The 19,575-nt window shown below is 45.3% G+C and overlaps 1 long non-coding RNA gene across 1 annotated transcript; it reads left to right on the top strand.

Moving 5' to 3' along the window:
- Positions 1-4,338: 4,338 nt before the first annotated feature.
- LOC308658946 lies at positions 4,339-6,173 on the top strand. The gene is made up of 3 exons (XR_014024261.1): positions 4,339-4,536; positions 4,666-4,800; positions 6,014-6,173. It is a non-coding gene; the product is annotated as an uncharacterized lncRNA (long non-coding RNA).
- Positions 6,174-19,575: the final 13,402 nt, after the last annotated feature.

The raw sequence follows: 19,575 nt of genomic DNA, 5'->3' as shown, positions 1-19,575 counted from the left end.
CCACTGCCTTTCCTATTTCCGTCCCCACTCTCTTCCCTTCATTCCCAGTTGTCCAATCCAATGAACTTCTTTTATTGTGCACCAGGTAGAAGCGTTTGGGGCACATTATTTTATTCCTCCTTGACAACACGTTGGGGTGGATGCTCTTATAATTTCCTTATTATAGATGATTAACCAAGAGTTGGAGAGATCAAGTAGCCACAGAGCCTTCATCAAGCACCAGGACTAACACTCAGATCTGCTACACACATGTGACCTCTTGTGCAAGGAGTGCTGTGAAACTGAGAGAACTCAGAACTGGTATATGAGACCTGCTTCTCAAAAGAAAGGAACAATACAGTCAGCCCCTACATATTCACAAGTTCTGTATCCACAGGTTCCCTTTCTGCAAATTCAACCAATCATGGATGAAATATTTGAAAAAAAAATTGCCTCTGTACTGAACATGTACTTTTTCTTTTTTTTTTTTTTAAGAGAAAGAGAGAATTTTTTAATATTTATGTTTTAGTTTTCGGTGGACACAACATCTTTATTTCATTTTTATGTGGTGCTAAGGATCGAACCCAGCACCCCGCACATGCCAGGTGAGCGTGCTACCGCTTGAGCCACATCCCCATCTCCAGACTTTTTCTTATCACTAGTTCATAAACAATATAGTGCAGCTACTATCTATATAACATTTGCATTGTAGTAGCTATTAGAAGTAATCTAGAGATGATTTAACGTGCATGGATGGTATACATGGATTGTATACAGTTGCTAGGCCATGTCACATGAGCAACTTGATCATCAAGGATTTGGGCATCTGATGAGGGTCCCAGATACCAGTCCCTCTTGGATATTGTGGATGACTGAATATATTTACATCTTAGTTCTTCCTTCAGCAGTGCAAAAGGAGAAGGAGTCCCCCCTGTGAATGTCAGAGGTGACACTGAAGGAGGTCATGCATTATCCACGGCCCACTCTACTTTCCCAGTAGGCACTTTATGACGAACATTTGGAGAAAAGTCCACTCTTGCTCAGTAGAGGAAGTAAATAAATTAACCAAGTTTGGGGGATTGCTTTGCTCTAAATTTTTATATTTTATAGCATATCCCTAAAAAAGAAAGATCGCCAGGCATGGTGGCACACACCAGTAACCCCAGCAGCTTGGGAGGCTGAGATAGGAGGATCCCAAGTTCAAAGACAGCCTCAGCAAAAGTGAGGTGCTAAACAACTCAGTGAGACCCTGTCTCTAAATAAAATATAAAATAGGGTGGGGATGTGGCTCAGCGGTCGAGTGCCCCTGGGTTCAATCCCTGGTACACAAAAAGAAAAAAAAAGGGTCGGGGTAAGGAAAGAAGGAAGAAAGAAAGAAAATCAATCTTTTAGGTGGTTCAATTCAATCAGGGGGAAGAGGCAGTGGCCTGTCACACTAAAGATTAAGACATGTATGTCCAAGGGATTTGTGATCATTCATTCGTCCATCCACATAACCCTGCTAGTGAACAGTCAAATAAAACAAAGTTGAAAGACACAACCCATCCTGCTCAGACCTCACCCAGAGAACCTATCAAAGCCAAGATAAAACCAAACGCTGCTGTAATTCATTCTCTTCTTCTACATGGCTCTTTATTACCTTTCCAGAGCACCCTGCTCTGCACCCCACCAATCCTCAGGATGGAGGCACCAGGTGTCCTTCACCTCATCACAGTGTCTGGTCAAGGGCAAGGCCACAGGGTGCAGCAGGGATGGAAAGCTAAGGCTTTGAGTCCGTGTCTGGAATCCAAATTCAACTCTGCCACTTCTAGCTGTGTGATGCTAGGAAGTCACTCGGACCCCAAACAGGAGTTTTCCAGCTATAAAGGGTCACCTCATAAAGTGTAAAAGAGAAAGCTATGAGAAACACCCGAGCAGAACCGTGACAGGGCAGAGACTAAGAGCCCAGTGACGTGCACTGCAGTGGGGCTGTGCCACGTGCCAGCCACAGGACCTCCAGCAAGGTGTTTCATCAAGACTCAGTGTTCTTGTCTGTAAGGACTGGAGATTTGACCCGTGGTCCTGATGAGGCTGTCTGCTCCTCCCATTCTAGACTGACCTTTGCAGGTGGTCCCAGGTGGAGCTGGACAGCCCAGGCCCCTCCCCAGGGAAGGAAGAAGCAAAGTATCTGAGCCCTCAGTTCCCCAATAGCAATACTCACTATGCTTATGAGCCTCTCTGGATGGGGAAGAGGTTCTTTCTGACTTCGAACTACAAGGGTGGAATGGCTGAACCAATCAGTGAGCCTGGGAGAAGGACCTGCGCAGTGTGAGCTGGTCCCTTCCTGGTTTTCCCTTTCAGATCAGCCCAGCTATAGGACTGATGAGCTCCTACTCTTTGTCAGGCCCCATGTGAGGCTCTGGGGAACCAGCACCAAATAGAACAGACACAGATCCAAACAAATAAGCTTTTAGAAAGGCATACTATCGTGTCAAATAGTAAAAAGCAACATTCAAAAAATGAGATAAAGTAGAAGACAGTGACAGAGAGAGCAGCTCTTTCAGACAATGGCTGGGGAGGCCTCTCCAAGGAGACAGCAGCTGAGCAGTGACCTGAATAGTGCCAGAGAGGGGACAGCATGTACAAAGATCCTGAGGCCAGAGCGAGCACAATGTTCAAGTAACCCCAGGAAGGGCCCCATAGCTGTGTGAGCAAGGGTGAGGGGGTGGGTGGGGGTGGAAGGAGGTAAGCACTGAGCGGGCACATCATGGACAGCCTGCGAGGCAGAGATAGAAAGCTTGGAGATTTCTTCTAATAAGAAACCATGAGGAGTTTCATACTTTTAAAACATCACTCTGGCTGCTGGGTGGAGAAACTTTGGTAGCGAGAGAGCAGCAAAGAAAGCAAAAGGGAAGGTGTTCAGGTTGTCCATAGGGAAATGAGGATGGCTGGAATCGCCAATGTGGTGGAGGGCTCGAGTATGATTGGAAGTGAGCTAGGATTTGTTGGAAGGTATTCAATGAAACTTCACATCCAGCTGGAAGTAAAGTGAGAGAGACTGGGTGGTGAGGGTGTTCAAGGGCCTCTGCCTGAATAGGTGCTGCTGTTAGGCCACTTGGGGGCCCTGGGGTTTAGGACCTGGGAAGCGGCAGGTTTGGCCCTAGGTGTTTGGTGGCGACTGAGGACTCAGATACCTTGCTTCCTCCTTCCCTGGTGAGGGGCCTGGGCGGTCCAGCTCCACCTGGGACCACCTGCAAAGGTCAGTCTAGAATGGGAGGAACAGACAGCCTCATCAGGACCACAGGTCAAATCTCCAGTCCTGCAGCTGTGAGCTCCTACTTCTCAATTACTCCAAACTGGAAAGGAAGGATCATTTAGAAGTTCCCCCAAAGCTACAACACTACTGATGAGTTATAACATGGAAGTTCTCAACCTGTAGCCCGAGTTCATAAGTAAGGAACCTGTGAAAATATTTGCACACTTGGAATTTCTGCAAACTAAATCAATCCCACATCTCTTCCAGCTCTGTCATTACCTTCACTCCTTCCAGACGGGCTGGAAATTGTCAGACAGTAGGAAGTCCTATCTGAGAAGGCCTAGGGATCAAGGCCACCGTAAGAGCTTCTTGATTCCTCTCACCCGGTGTGACCCACCCAACCCCACCACCCACTGACAACCCAGCACCAGAATGAAATGATACCCAGCAACCTGGAGAGATCTAATCAGAAATGGATATGGTAACCAAAAGGCAGGAGACATGGAACACTGAGAGAGCTGACAGTTATTGACCCAGGCACTGCTCACAGTGATTTATAATCATCCCATTTCATCTGTGTGCTCTAATCTCACATCTTATAGATGAGAAAAATTAAAGGCTGGGGAAATTAAGCAACTTGCCCAAGATCCCCTGTTAGGAAGGAGCAGCATCTGAAGTCTAGCCCAGGCCTTTCAATTCCAAGGCCCAGGCCCTGAGCCACGAGCTTCTTATCATACCCTACTAGAAGCTTCTGTTTCCCAATGCACCCTCGTCACTCTTAGCAAGATGTCTCTGCTTCCTCCGCTCTGGTACATGTCCACCCCCACCCGACTGTCAGTCTCTATTTTGCACGGAGACTGGTGGGTCTTGACAAATGGAAAGGGATTGTGCAATTAGACACTGTCAGGAGCAATTGCTGCTGTGGGGGGAGCGGGGATAGCGTGTGGCTTAGCGCCTGCTCTAAGTTTGACAGGGCCCTGGTGTGACTCACAGGCGCACAGGGGGGTGGGGGTTACTGAGAGCAGCAGCACAGGAGGCTGCCTGTCAATGTACCAGCCAGGAGCTGCCTGCAAATGCTTCTGGCTCCGTTGAGACAGCTGAACTTGAGCCCAGCCCAGCAATCAGGCACATTAGCCCAGTCCTTCCAGCCCCGAACTAAAAGGTTCTGGTCCCTGCACAAGTAAGAATTCTAATGCAATCTGAAAATACACACTGACCTTAGGTGATGCAGCCTGTCTCCTGAGAAGATTTGGGGGAAAGGAATGGAACAAGGAGATTTAAATAGCAGATAATTACAAACATGTTGTTTTTTGGCTTAGAAGGTATTGTATGGCTTTTCATTATTATTATTATTATTATTGTTGTTGTTCTTGTTTGGAGAGTTGCTTTAGTTTTCAGATTAAATCTCAAGTTTTCAAGTCTAAGTCTTTCCTTCATTTACAATCCTTCAGGAGTGTTCCATTGCAATGGGGGAGGCTGTCACCACCTGGACCCTGCTCTCTAGCTAAAACCAGTGAAATGGGCTACAGTACCAATATTTTTGGAGTTCCCAGAATGCTCTGCCTTCCCCTCTTGCTGTGCTTTAGGTGAGTGTCCACAGGGGGGCACGGTTGGAAGGTGCTGTGAACCTTTGTGAAGTGGGGCCCTGTGGAGGGTCTTTAGGTCACTGGAGGTGTGTCCTTGAAGGGGATTGTAGGACCTGCACCCCTCTCCTTCCTCTTTCTCTCTCTTTGCTTTCCTGGCATATAAGATAAGCAGTCTGTGTGGCCATGTGCTCTGGTCATTAATTATGGATTGGAACCTCCAAAACCCTGGGCCAAAATAAACGTTTTTCTCTTTATCAGTTAATTATGTCAGGGATTTTGTTATAGTAATGAGGAACTGACAATACATCTCTGCTTCCAGTAATTAAACTACTCTTTCCTAGTGGGAACCTCTATGGCCCAGGAGCACTGTTCCTTGTCTGTATCTGCCCAAGGAGAGGCCAGGGATCAGGACCTGCCAAAGTCTCTCCTTCCCTTCCCCTCAACTGGGAGGCCTGGTGACCTGGGTGAAAGTATCTCATCACAATACTTGCTATCTGGAGGCTGCAAGAGAGGTATCGATCTTTACCTAGATCCACAAGGTCAATGGAACACATGGACGGAATACTTTAAGAACTGTTTCCCCACCCCATGACCCACAGTGGAGAAATCCTGCCTCCGTGGGCTAACCTAGAAGACAGCAGGTCTGAAACAGACAGAGAAAGATGCCTGGCAATTGTATCTGGCCACCTGGAGCCAGTCATGCTTGTAGCCCCTGAACTTTAGAGACTATAAGTAATATATTTAAAATGTTTTTTTCTTTCTCTTTAACTATTTTGGCTTTATTTTCTATTATTTGCAATGAAAATAAATGAATGGTTTTCGAAAGCATTTGTCTTTTCCATTTTCAGTGGTGCTTTTGCATGAGCTATTCCTGGTGCCCATAGTTTGGGTCCTTGTCCACCAGATCTGGCCAGGGCTCAGGTCAAGGGTCCTCGCCTCTGAGAAGCCTTCTGTCCATGCTGTCTCCACAGACAGCTAGGAGGTCACAATGTGGCATTCCCAAAGCACTGTGAGGTCACACTGTGCAGTAATCCCTGGTGGGTACAGATACCTCCCTGATCTGGTTTAAGTGTGTCCTCCAAAGGTTCATGTGCTGGAAGTTTGGTCTTCAGGTGGCCATGTGGGAGACTGTAGGGGAAGCCTAGTAGAAGGTGGTTTTGTCACTGGGGTTGGCACTGTAATTCTCATGTCCCCATTATTTCATTGTGATCAGGTCACCATAAAGAAAGAGAATGATCCCTGCATTGCTCTGGCTTCCTGTCTCCCCTGACACTTCTCCCTCTTGCTCCTGTTCCTACAATGATGCTGTCAGTCATGTTGTGATCTAACTCTGAAGCTCACTTCAAGACCAAGATGCTGGCACCATGCTCTTGAATCTACAGAACTGTGAGCTAAATAAACTTTCCTTTATAAAGTTCCCTGCCTCAACTATTTTGTTAGAGTGACAGAAAATCAACCAATACATTCCCCCTCTAGACTGAGTGCTTAGGAGAGAAAGGGGGTTTGTTCCCCATATCCTTAGTCCAAAACAGATGAGAGAAGGAAGGGATAGCAGAACTTGAGGTTCCAGAGTAGGCAAAGAAGCCTGAAAAATGGATTTAGAGGAAAAAAAAAAAGAGGAAGATACCAGCCACCAAGCTTCCTCTCTATAAGGGATAAGAGAGTCTACAGGGGAAGATTGAGAGACTCTGAGGCCATTAGCTACCCCACACCTGATCCTGCCTCAGAAAACAATTCTTCTATTAAACTCACCTGAGTTGCCTCATTGGCATACACTCTTTGTTTCCTGCTGGACACTGGCTGAAACATGTAGCTATTCCAGGATTCCCTCCCCTATCCCCACCCAGCCAAGGCTTGAAAGTGATGCATGGCTGGTGATCTCCAAGGCCCAGCACAGGATGCAGAATGCTGAGAGCTGATTGGGCCAAGAAGAACAAGAAGCCTCAATGGCCTGCACCACAACACATAGCAACAGAGCTAAGAATAGGCCTCTGGCCTCCTGCCACCCACCCACCCACAGCCTCTCCTCTATCCTTCATTGAAGGTACACTACACAGGGCCCTCCCTTAGAAAGACCAACTTCTACCCCAAGGGAAATGACTCCATTTCATTAAGCTAGCTAATGTTACTCCTGAATGAAGGGGGCGTCTGGGGGTGTCTTTTGGAAAGAGAAGGAAGATCTGAGCAAAATAAGTCAATCCAAAGGAAAAGAGCAGGCCCAACCTTACAGGCTCAGGGGACCACATGCTGGCTCATCTCCAGAATTTCAGATACAGTCAGCAGGTGCCCAGTGGCCCTGCCTGTCCTGCGCCTGCAGTCCATACTCAGCAAGGCACTCTTGCCGCCCAACGCCTCCCCAGTCCTCTGCGGCATCAGCACTGCAGAAGGTGTCCTGGCTGGAAGGTGAACCCCAGGCTGGGCTCCACTCCAGCTCTGCCACTAGCTAGCTGTGTGACCTTAAGCAACCCACTTTCCCTTTCTGGCCAAGATTTTCTCCTCTGTAAAATGAGGACAACAAATCCTGGCCTCTAGGGGACTTCCATCTCCGTGTCGCTGGGTTTTAGTGACTTCCCAGCTGTGTTTCTGCTTTGGGTAGTGCACACTGTAGGCGGCATGGCAGAGCATTTGGCCTTCCTGGCTGCTGGCATCGATGTCACAGAGAACACCTTTCCGCTCATTTCCAGTTGCCCCTTGGAGAGCAGGTCTACCCTGGGTAAAGCTTTCATCCAGAAAGGGCAGAGACATTTGGGAGGGAGTGCCACGTTTCTCCACAACTCCCTGGCCCCTCCCTCGTGAAAAGGAAGGGTACCTTTACAGGGCTCCTGGGAAATTTTTTGCCCAAATAATTGTTGTAGATGGAATTTATGTCCCCCCAAATTCATAGGTTGAAATATAATCCCCAGGGTGATGATGTTCAGAGGTAAGGGCTTTGGAGGTGATTAGGTGTAAGAGCAGAGTCCTCATAAATGGGATTAGTGCCATTATAAAAGAGACCCCAGAGAGCTCTCTTGTCCCTTCCTCCATGCGAGAACACAGTGAGAAGATAGCCATCTGTGAGCTAGGAAGTGCACACGTACCAAGACCTGGCCATGCTGGCCCCCGATCTTGAACTTCCAGCCTCTAGAACCGTGGAATATGAATTCCTGTTTGGTATAAGCTGCTTGTCTTTGATACTTTATTAAAGTGGCCCAAATACACTAAGATGCCAATGCAGGCAGGTTATCTCAGGAAGTTAGAGCAAGTGGGGTAATGAGGTCTATAGTTGGCACTTAATCCATATGGAAAGAAGACTTTGACTCTCTAGCATCCAATGAATGACATTGCTAACACCAGTCAACAAAATATAGGGTTTGGCTCCCAAGGTGGGTGGATGTGGCACATTACTCATCAACCCAACCGTAAAAAAAGGAAGACTAACTCAAAGACCTATAAGACAGGGACTAAAAATTTACTTCCTTCCTGGAGCATTCCGTCCCTTCTAAAATGATCTCATTTGCATTTCCAAAATGGAGCCTTGTTGTGAAGGAGAAGGGCTCGACTTGGCTTCTTCTTAAAGATGACATAGCACTTGTCAAGCGTCCTACCAGACACTTCATCTTGTGAGACCTGGTATCATGCTCATCATGATTCTGAAGAAGAGCAGCAAGGGACATGGCAGGGCAAGGTGGAGAGACTTTGTAACTCACATTGATCAAAGATGGAATTTCCCCTGTACTTATGGTCTGCCCAGGGACAGACTAGAGGGGATAGGGAGAGAGCTGGATTGCCGAGGGCCACCCCTGATGTAGTGCTACCTTAAGAGTAGCTCTGCATGCAAAGTCATACTTGAGAAGGAGAGATAGCTAGGTACCTGGTGGTGACAGAGACCAGGCTCAGTGAGTTTGGTGGAGGGGGCTTCTGGGGAGACTCCTGGGTAACATCAGCTCTTCATGAGGAAGAATTGCATTCAGTCATCCCTGATGATTGCGGAAGAGAAGGTGGGAAGGTAGAAGGAGGCCTTGCTGGCACTAGGAAAGAATGAATACTTGGGAGGAGCTCAAAGATGGAAGCTTCTCCTCCCATATTTCTGGGCACCACCAGCCTCAGCAACACGGGGCTCCAGTCCCGAACCTCCCTAAGACCAAAACCAGCCTTACGGTTAAGATTGATTGCTCAGCTGAATACAACAGACACTAGTATGGCAGTATGTAAAAACGTGGATGTGTAACCGATGTGATTCTGCAATCTGTATTTGGGGTAAAAATGGGAGTTCATAACCCACTTGAATCAAATGTATGAAATATGATATGTCAAGAGCTTTGTAATGTTTTGAACAACCAATAAAAAAAAAGATGGATCGCTCAAAAGCCTCACTCTTCCTATTGACACAATTTCTATGTCCAATATGGGCCAACAGTGCTAAGAAGGAAACCAGATATCCAGGGAGAGTGTGAGTGAGCTATGCTGAAGCCCCGACTAGCCTGCACCACTTCAGTTATTAAAAATTCATGAAGTGCCCTTCTGCAAAAAAGAGCTATACCAATTCCCCTAAAGGGAGAATGTCAATATGGCTTTTTTGGTCCTGCCAAGTGTTTATTAATGCACTGATTAGGTGAGAAGTAGTCATTTCCCTGTGTTTAAAAAGAAGAGTGAGAGAATACAGGAATCCTAGCTTCCCTCTTTCTCCATAAGGCAAAATTTCAAATAATAAGCAGATCTACAACAGATGGACTGGTTTTTAGCACTCCTGAGGGGGAGAGGATGGAGCCAGTCTGTCTCTGTCTCTCTCTAAATCTAGAGAGAACGTGAGCCAGCCTGAGTGAGAGGGTGTCTGCCTATGTGTGTGTGAGAATGAGGGAGAGGGAGAGGGAAAGAGGAAGAGAGGCTGAGGAGGGGGAACAGGCAAAGGAGTGAGAGAGGAAGGACCACGAGAAGGAGAAAAAGAAACAGAACCATAACCCAGGAGAGACCATAAAGAATTTGAGAACAACCAGGCCCAACAAGGGAGAAGTCAGACATAGAGTGGGGTGGTTGGGGAGAGGGAAGGAGGGCAAAAAAATCTAGAAAACAAAGCAAAAAAAAAAAAGAAATAATTTTTTTAATACCGGAAGTCACTGATTCTGAATCAATAACTAACCACTTAATTCGTTAGCTGAATAGAGCACTTTATAAATGGAGGCCTTCAGGAAAATGAGTTCATTAAAAGGTGCCAGGCGGGATTCAGGACAACTGAGACCTACTCCCAGCCCTGCTGCCCCTGGACTAGATGGCCCTGGCAAGCCCCCCTCATCTGAGGCCCTTCTACAGTCTGTCAAGGGTGGGAGACGCACTAACAGAGGTCGAAATTTCTTTCCAGTTCTGTCAATGAGGCTATGAACAAAGAGAACCATCCTGAAGCTCAAGCCTTTAAAGAAATGGAGGCAGTGGGATGGCTCTGGGACCATGCTTGCCGTTCTCTCCCTGACCAGGACCATGGCAGTCCTGACCCCAGTGAGCCTCTGGTTGCCAGAGTCATGGAGATGGAGCTTTGGGGACACCATAGCAAGGGCCCGGTGCGCTCCTTACTATGTGACTCCCTGCTAGGCCAGTACATGCTCTCCCTGGAAAGTTCTCTTCTCACAGGTCACGTTGACCTCTCCCCCAGCCTCTCCTTCCCACCTGTCCTCACCAAAATGCCTGGTCTTCCTGCATCCAGCAAGGCTGCATGCACTGTGCTGTGTTTTTGCACTGATACTTCTTGTTTGGGGTTTCTCGTTTTCTTACTATTGTGTTGTTCTGAAGGCACAAAAAATTTTCAAATGCCACCCATGAACAACCGTGACCAGCATGCACCTCCATTTCCAGATATCTAACTGGTTGATCTTGCTTCATTAAACCGTTTTAAGAGAAGACAGAGGATGGTAGTTAAGAAGGTCTATGCAGCCAGCCCACCTGGATTTGAATCCTTGCTCTTCCACCATCAACCTTGGGCAAGTTACATAAGCTCTTGTGTCTTGGCTTTTTTCATCTGTGAAATGGAAATGTTCAGAGGACCTCCCTCTTGGGGCTACTGTGAGGGTGAAAGGTGTGGCAGGTAAAGCTGAAGAAGTGTGCCCGTCATATTATGAGTACTTAACCAATGTCAGTCCTAAGGACTAAATTCTGACACCCTTTGTATCCCAAGACAGCACCATCAAAGATATCACTTCTTAGCCTCCTCTTTGTATCATAAGTTACACTTCCACTTGAATCACTATTAATGGTAAGAACTGACACTTCCAAGTTTATTCTCTTCTGTGGTCAAATTATTTACATCGACCTCCAAATTTAGCATAGATCCATAAATGCTCTGAAATGAACGGAATGCAGATTTTTGACATTACCCTGCACCTTTCTTGCCAGTAGGCAGCCACCAAGCTCCCCTCTGCTTCGTTCCTGGTTCAGGAGTGAGTCATACACATCCTCTCTAACTTGGGTTCTCATTTTTGCTATAATCCATTGTTACTCTGCATATTTTTTCTCCCTCTGCTCTCTGCCTGCAAGTTTCTGGCTGCTTTCTTTCACAAGATCTTTTCACATACCACACAGCCAAAGCTCTGCTTCTTTTTCCATTTTGTTAACCCTTCCAAGAATCCACCCAAAAGAAGGAGTGGAGAAACAGCTAGCTTCCGACCATGCATACTCAGCAAGCGTGGCTTGGAGTCCCAGTCCATCATTAATGTCCTCTTGAATCCAACCAAGTGTATCTATGTTTCTTATGGAAACAGGGGACCTTGGTTCCTCTAACTAAACAATTTTGACCAACTTAGGTTGAAGACTCTCTGTGCATCTGGGTTTTCTTCCAATTTCCAATCCCTCAGGTGGAAGGAATTTTGTAAGACAAACCCCTGTCACCTTCATGTCCAAGTCCCTCTGATCCAAGCAGCCCTTCGAGACCTGCCTGGTGCTTACCTCCCCTGGCACTCAGAGCTATTTCTCCTCCTCTCCCTGCCAGGCTCCCTTCTCCAACCCCACCCTTGATCCACATGGGATTACCTGGCAGCTCTGAAAATGTACCAAGGTGTCTCAAACTTCTGGCTTTGCACATGTGCTCGGGGCCCCCCAGGTCTGCCAGAGTCACTCCTGATTGCATCTTGGCTTTCCGCCTCCTGGAGGTCTTCTTGGTTCCCTTCCCTTCTGCCCTCTCACACCTCACAGCCCTCAGAGCAGGCACTCTCCTCTCTCTTCCCCAAGCCCCATGTGTGCCCTCTTCTTGTCACACACTAAATCAGAGTGGTTTCTGGTATTCCCTACTCCTTATTCAGCATTCTGAGAGCAGAGCCCATCTCTTCCCTCTCTAAATTCTCAGGCCCCTCCACAGTCACAGACTCTCAGTGAAGAGTTTCCCGACTTGACTTCAAACAAAACTGAGTTGAAAAGAAGTAAATAGATCCCTTGAATGTCTTTTGCCTATCTAATTGGAAATTAAAGGGATGCAAATGGGAAAAGAAGAACTCAAACTATCATTATTTGCCAACAACATGATTCTATACTTAGAGGATCCAAAAACCTCCACTAGTAACTTCTAGAATTAATAAATGAATTCAGCAAAGTAGCAGGATACAAAAATCAATACCCATAAATCAAATGCATTCTATATATCAGTGATGAATCCTCTGAAAGAGAAATTAGGAAAATTACTCCATTCACAATAGCCTCAAAAAAAATAAAATACTTGGGACTCAATCTAACAAAAGAAGTGAAAGACCTCTACGAGGAAAACTGAAGAAAGAAGTTGAAGAAGACCTTAGAAGATGAAAAGATCTCCCAAGCTCTTGAATAGGCAGGATCAATATTGTCAAAATGGCCATACAACCCAAAGCACTGTACAGATTCAATGCAATTTCAGCTGAAATCCCAATGTCATTCCTTATACAAACAGAAAAAGCAATCATGAAATTAATTTGGAAAAATAAGAGACCTAGAACAGCCAAAAAAAACCTTATCAAGAAGAGTGAAGCAGGAGGCATCACAATACCAGAACTTAAACTATACTACAGAGCAATAGTAACAAAAACGGCATGATATTGGCTCCAAAATAGACAAGTAGACCAATGATCCAGAATTAAAGACTCAGAGACAAACCCACATAAATACAGTTATCTCATACTAGACAAAGGTGCCAAAAATATACATTGAGAAAGCCTCTTCAACAAATAGTGCTGGGAAAACTGAAAATCCATATGCAGCAAAATGAAACTAAACCCCTATCTCTCATCATGCACAAAACTCAACTCAAGGTGGATCAAGGACCTAGGAATTAGACCAGAGACCCTACGTCTAATAGAAGAAAAAGTAGGCCCAAATCTTCATCATGTTGTATTAGGCCCTGACTTCCTTAACATGACTCCTAAAGCACAAGAAATAAAATCAAGAATCAATAAATGAGATGGATTCAAACTAAAAAGCTCCTTCTCAGCAAAAGAAATAATCAGTGAGGTGAAGAGAGAACGTACATTTTGGGAACAAATTTTTTGCCACTTGCACGTCAGACAGAGCACTCATCCCCAGGATATGTAAAGAACTCAAAAAACTTAACACAAAAAAACAAACAAACAACCCAATCAATAAAGGGCTCAGGAGCTGAACAGGCATTCTCAGAAGAAGAAATACAATTGATCAACAAATACATGAAAAAAATGTTCAACAACTCTAGTAATTAGAGAAATGCAAGTCAAAACTGCTCTAAGATTTCATCTCACTCCAGTCAAAAGGGCAGTTATCAAAATACAAGCAACAATAAGTGTTGGTGAGGATGTTGGGGAAAAGGCACACTCATACATTGCTGTGGGACTGCAAATTGGTGCAACCAATCTGGAAAGCAGTATGGAGATTCCTTAGAAATTGGAATGAAACCACCATTTGACCCAGGTATCCCTAAAGACTTCATAAGTGCAGCCACTTCATTGTTTATAGCAGCACAATTCACAATAGCTAAACTGTGGAACCAACCTAGGTGCCCTTCAGTAGATGAATGGATAAAGAAACTGTGGTATATATACACAATGGGATATTACTCAGCATTAAAAGAGAATAAAATTATGGCATTTGCAGGTAAATGTATGGAGTTGGAGAATATTATGCTAAGTGAAATAAGCCAGTCTTAAAAAAGCAGGGGCCAAATGTTTTCTCTGATAAGTGGATGCTAATCCATATGGGGGCAGGGGGTGGGGGTGGTGCATGGAATAAGTGAAGGAACTTTGGATGAGGCAAAGGGGTAGAAAAGATGGTGGAAAGAGATGGACATTATTACCCTAAGTACTTGTATGATTGCACGAATGTTATGATTCTACTTCATGCAAAACCAGAGAAATGAAAAATTCTGCCTCATTTGTGTATAATGAATTGAAGAGCTTTCTACTGTCATGTACAATTAATTAGAACTAATAAATAAATACTTAAGTAAATAAATAGAAGTAAACAGAGCTGGATTTTTCTCCTGGCCTAAGAACTAATGTAAGAAGAGCTTAGGCAAAGCAAGCTTTTTTTTTTTTTTTTTTTTTAAAGAGAGAGTGAGAGAGGAGAGGGAGAGAGAGAGAGAGAGAGAGAGAGAGAGAGAATTTTTTTTTAATATTTATTTTTTAGTTCTCGGCGGACACAACATCTTTGTTGGTATGTGGTGCTGAGGATCGAACCCGGGCCGCACGCATACCAGGCGAGCGCGCTACCGCTTGAGCCACATCCCCAGCCCCGCAAAGCAAGCTTTAAGGAGGTGAGAATCAGCAGGTCCAATGCAAAGGGACAACACCTGACTCTCGCCTTGCACTCTGTCTTCTCTACTCCCTGGTGGCCTGGGGAGCTACAGATGCTTAGAGATCAAAGAGAGCTGTGCCAGGAGCTACCTATGTGCAGAGAAGTACACACAAGTAGAATTAAGGAGGAAGCACAACGCCAGGCTCAGGGCTGGGGTGCAGTTCACCTCAGCAGTTCAATGGTAGGGCACTTGCCCAGGATGGGTGAGGCCCCAGGTTTGATTCCCAGCACTGGAAAAGGGGAAAAAATAAGAAAAACTCGAGTTTGACATGTCCTGAGATTATGAGGCTACTGTTAAGTTCTTGCAAGCCAATAGAACTTCTGGACTTATCTGCAAATTTGCATTACAATTAGGGGTTAGGGATACTATGCAACCTAAGGGGGAGGGTCTACAGAAGTGTCTACTGATCCTGTGCAAAACTCCCCCCATCCCTTTCCCACAGCTCTCTCCCTCCACTCTTCATCTTTACTTGTGTTTGATTTACTGGCCAATTCCAATAAGCAGAGCTATGAAAAACCCCTAAGTTCTTCTTCTGCATCCTAATTATTTTTGGCAAGGTGGTGGTAGGGGGGTCCCTGATACTGTGGAATTAAAGACAAGTGGCACACCAGTGATTACCAGACAAATGAGCCTCTCGGAGGATAAAGAGCCTCATATAAATAGAGCCAGGCATGCACGCACAAATATCTAAATGAGATTAGCAAAACAAAGCTCACACGCATAGTAAATGCTCCAAATTTATTCAAATTTCCTTAGATAGGCTCCTCGGAGAATCCTATTCCTTAAATCATCTAGAGAAGAAAAGAGCCTGTGAAGTAAGAAAGATGCTAAAGGCACAGATCACCTCCACAACCAAATTCTAAGAAACTGCTGATGTGGCTTCTGGTCCTGGCTCTAGCCTCGCAAATGTTAGACAACTACAGCAACCTAAAGGCGAAGAATGAAAGGATCTGTGTCCCCACTTTGGGGGAGGCTGAGAATCTAAACCAGGGGTTTTCTCCTACAGTACAAGAGGTCAGGCCACACCAAGCCCCTTGTATAATAGAATATGTAGAAGGTTTCTAGACCACAGCTATAACTGGAGCTCACCAGAGTGAACGTGATAAATCAATTGTGACTGGGAGGGAAGAATGAAATGCAAGCAGAAAATTGGCTATGATTTCTAGCGAAAGGTGACAATGGAGGGAAAGAATGTGGACAAGGAGGATTAGGCAATGTGGATAGTCATGGTACACGTCTCTCAGTGTAAGGTCCTTACCCTGGTATCTGTGGGCTTCTACAGGGAGCACAGTGACCATTCAAGGTCATGACTGGGCCTGTTGGGATGGAAAGATGGGTGAGAGGTTGAGGTCTCTACATCATAGTATCATTACCCAGGGATTCTGGAAGTCTCACAATGTCTCAACTTCCAACATATTTCTTCTTGCTTCAGGCTGTAACTCTTATGCACAGTTAACATTTATCAAGTGACTACTTAGGTCAGCCTTACAATGATTTGTCTCATTTGACCCTGCTGAGAACACACTGATGTCAGGATTACTAAACTCATTTTACATGAGGAAACTGAGGCACAGAAATTTTAAGTAACTAATTTTAAGTAACTAAGGGTGTACAGTGGGTGTAAGAACAAGGATTTGGCCCTAGGCCTAACTGACTTCAATTGCACTCAACTCATGGGAATAGAAAAATAGCCAAGCTGGAAAGTCTATTCTAATGAGCCACCAACAAGGGTCAAGTTTAAACAAAATCAACTATATTATCTAACTTTTGTCAACCAAAATCATAATTGTATGATGGTTGCCTGAGGAAGCGTGTAGCGTGGTCACAAAATGGAATTTTTCTCTAGATGAATAAACTGGCCCAATCAGGAACACAAGTACTCATCCCTTGGCTGGAAATAGAAGATATGAGTTTGGGGAATGGCTGGGGAGGAAAGAGAAAAGGTCTCTATTCTGTCTTCTTTTTCATTAAAACTTTGCAGAGAAAGTACATCAAATCATTTCCTCCCTCCTCAGTAACAAACATGGGGCAGAGACCACAAAATAATCAAATCCATCCAGAAAATACTTTCCAAGGGAAATAATAATCTCAAATCGCAGAACTTTGGCAGGCAGGAGAGATTTGGAAGAACATCAAGAAAGATCTATGGATAATGATATTGGTCAGCAAATTAGATACAGCACTGCAATCCAATAAGAAAGCAAAATCCAATGCTAATGTGACTTGCAAAGTTTCCCAAGCCAAGGTATCCACTGCACTGTAGGTCGGGAGGCAGGGGAGTTCCTGCTCACAACCCAGGTGGGTCCCACATGTAACACAGCACCTGGTTTGAACCTCAGTGCTGCAGAGTCCTCAACCTCAAAGACCCCAGGAGGAAGAGAGATGCAGTGGGGAACAACATGAGGAGAAGAGATGAGAGTAGAGAGTCAGCCACCCTGAACATGGCCATGAACAGGGGTAGACAGGTCCTGGGTGAGGTGGGCCAAGGAAAGGAGGCTGAACATTAAGGACACAATAGCAACGGCAACACGATTCTCTGAACTATAGAAAAGATAAGGCAAATAGGCGACGAATGGCCAAGATGCACTGGGAGCTTGCAATGTCACTCTGCCCAATCCCTGCTCCTGTTTCGAGGTTGTACCCATGTCCTCCTAGACAGAGGAATACCATTTCACTTCCTTAAAGGTTTTCTTTGAAAGCAATTTTGTACCTTTGCTCAGGAACTTAAATGAATTTCTTATCATTCTTAAATACAGAGAAATGCTTTCAAAGGATCAAACTCAAATCCTTCCTTCTCAACTTAAACTTTTCTACAGACTTGCAAAGAGAATTGTAGATCCTTAGCATCTTTCGTGTAAAACAAACAAACAAACAAAAAAAAAAAAACCTCCATTCTTAATTAAGCGACCATTTCATTTGTGCTCTCTCAAATGAAACAATCTTTGTTTCTCAACTTTCTTTCATGCCCCTGGCTTTCCAACTCTCTGAATATTTTTTTTTTTTTTTTTTTTTGCTTTGTTGAAGAAGAAAAAAAATTTTTTTTGAAAACTTCAAAAAAATAAATAAATAAAGGAACTTAAAAAGTTGTATAGCTCTGCCATTAAGGACCAAAACATGTGTCCAAAAAATGAACCATGACACCCTTCTAGACCACAGTTTCTTAGCCTACATACTGTTTACACTTTGGACCAGATAACTCTTGAGTGTGTGGGGGATAGAGGATCATTGTAGAATGTGTAGCACCTCCAGCCACCAGGTGCCAAGGGCACTCCACCCAGTTGTTACAACCAAACAGATCTTGAGATAATGTTAAATACCTCCTGAGGTGGGTGGGGGGTAAAGTCAGAGTCAAGACTATCTAGTGCAATCTGACTCTTTCCCCTGATGGTGAAGCCTCCGGTATGTCCCAGGGCCTAGCAGGGCAAGGTCCAGAGGGACTTGTCCTCCAATTCCAGCACAGAGCACTTCCAAGAGAGGTGGAAAGAGCCACACTCCTTCCATTCACAAGCCTGGCTGGAGGCCGACTGGGCAGGCCAGTGCTCTGCAAAGTGCAGAGGAGAGAACCAACCGAGCTCTTCTTCTTTCCTGCCTCTGTAACAATATGGGGCCAGATTGACCTTTCTCTTTCAGTGGGCTTGTATTCTCTAGCAAGCTCACTTGGGGAGTATGGATGTCAATGTCAGGAGGGAAACCCTCCCCACCAGGCCTGGGGCTTGGCCCCTCAGTCCCTGCAGCACCCCACCGCCACCACTGGTCCAGCCCGGCTCCTCAGGCAATTACTAATGAAGGTGGTGCAGGTACCATGGTCACGCCTGTAATCCCAGTGGCTCAGGAGGCTGAGGCAGGAGGATGGCAAGTTCAAAGCCAGCCTCAGCAAAAATGAGGTGCTAAGCAACTCAGTGAGACCCTATCTCTAAATAAGGGTCTGAAGGTGCTAAGCATCCAACACTTGCCACAATTAAATTGTTCCAAATAGCGTGCGGGCATTCTCAGTGCCATAAATTAATTTCCATCAGCGTCCACAGGCTGTGTGGCACTAAACTCACTACAAAAAGCTCTGGTGCTGGTGGCTCTGCCTGAGCTGTCACAGGACCAGTTTCTTGCTCTAGAAAGGCTCAGAGTCTTGCTAGATGGCACACCAAGAGAAACAACAAAAACCAATCAGTGGGGCACTGCAGAACCACACGGGGACTGTCATCACCGACGCCAGGAGTGGAAAAGGGAACTCTGGCCTCTGCCTCTCACTCACTGGGTCACCTACAAGCCTGACAGTTAAGAACACCACATCTCAGCAGAAACCTAAGACTTGACATTCAAACACAGCCAAATACCACCAACCCCCGTCAAATACGAAGAAAATTCACATTTTACTGTTGCTATTAATAATGATGAATCTGATTAGTAAGGTGCTTTTTACTCTCAATAACCTTTTCAATTTCCCACCCAGGCCATTCATCTAAACAGAGTAGAGAAAACCTGGGTTAATCATCATTTCATAATTTGAGGCAATTACTAATGAAGGTGGTGCAGGTACCATGGTCACGCCTGTAATCCCAGTGGCTCAGGAGGCTGAGGCAGGAGGATCGAAAGTTCAAAGCCAGCCTCAGCAAAAGTGAGGTGCTAAGCAACTCAGTGAGACCCTGTCTCTAAAGAAAATACAGGGCTGGGGATGTAGCTCAGTTGGTAGAGTACTTGCCTTGCCTGCATAAGGCCCTAGGTTCAATACCCAGCACCACCAAAAACAAAAAAAGAAAAGAAAAGAAAATACAAAATAGGGCTGGGGATGTGGCTTAGTGGTCAAGTGCCCCTGAGTTCAATCCCCAGTACACTCCCCTAGGAAAAAAAAAAAAAAAAAGAAAGAAGGTGGTTACCTCTTCAGGATTATAAGTGAGTCTTTGGTCTGGATGCCTCACATTTGGTTACTCCAGTGAGGACCTACTGTTTGTAGTACATGTTCACACACAGTAAATGAACACACCCTTGTGATTTCCAGCAAGAAATCATTATCAGACATGAACACACAG

Source organism: Spermophilus citellus (assembly GCF_964194105.1).
Source record: "Spermophilus citellus genome assembly, chromosome: 10".
Lineage (NCBI taxonomy): Eukaryota > Metazoa > Chordata > Mammalia > Rodentia > Sciuridae > Spermophilus > Spermophilus citellus.
Note: the sequence above shows the minus strand (reverse complement) of the source record. Positions and strands in the feature narration are given on the sequence as shown.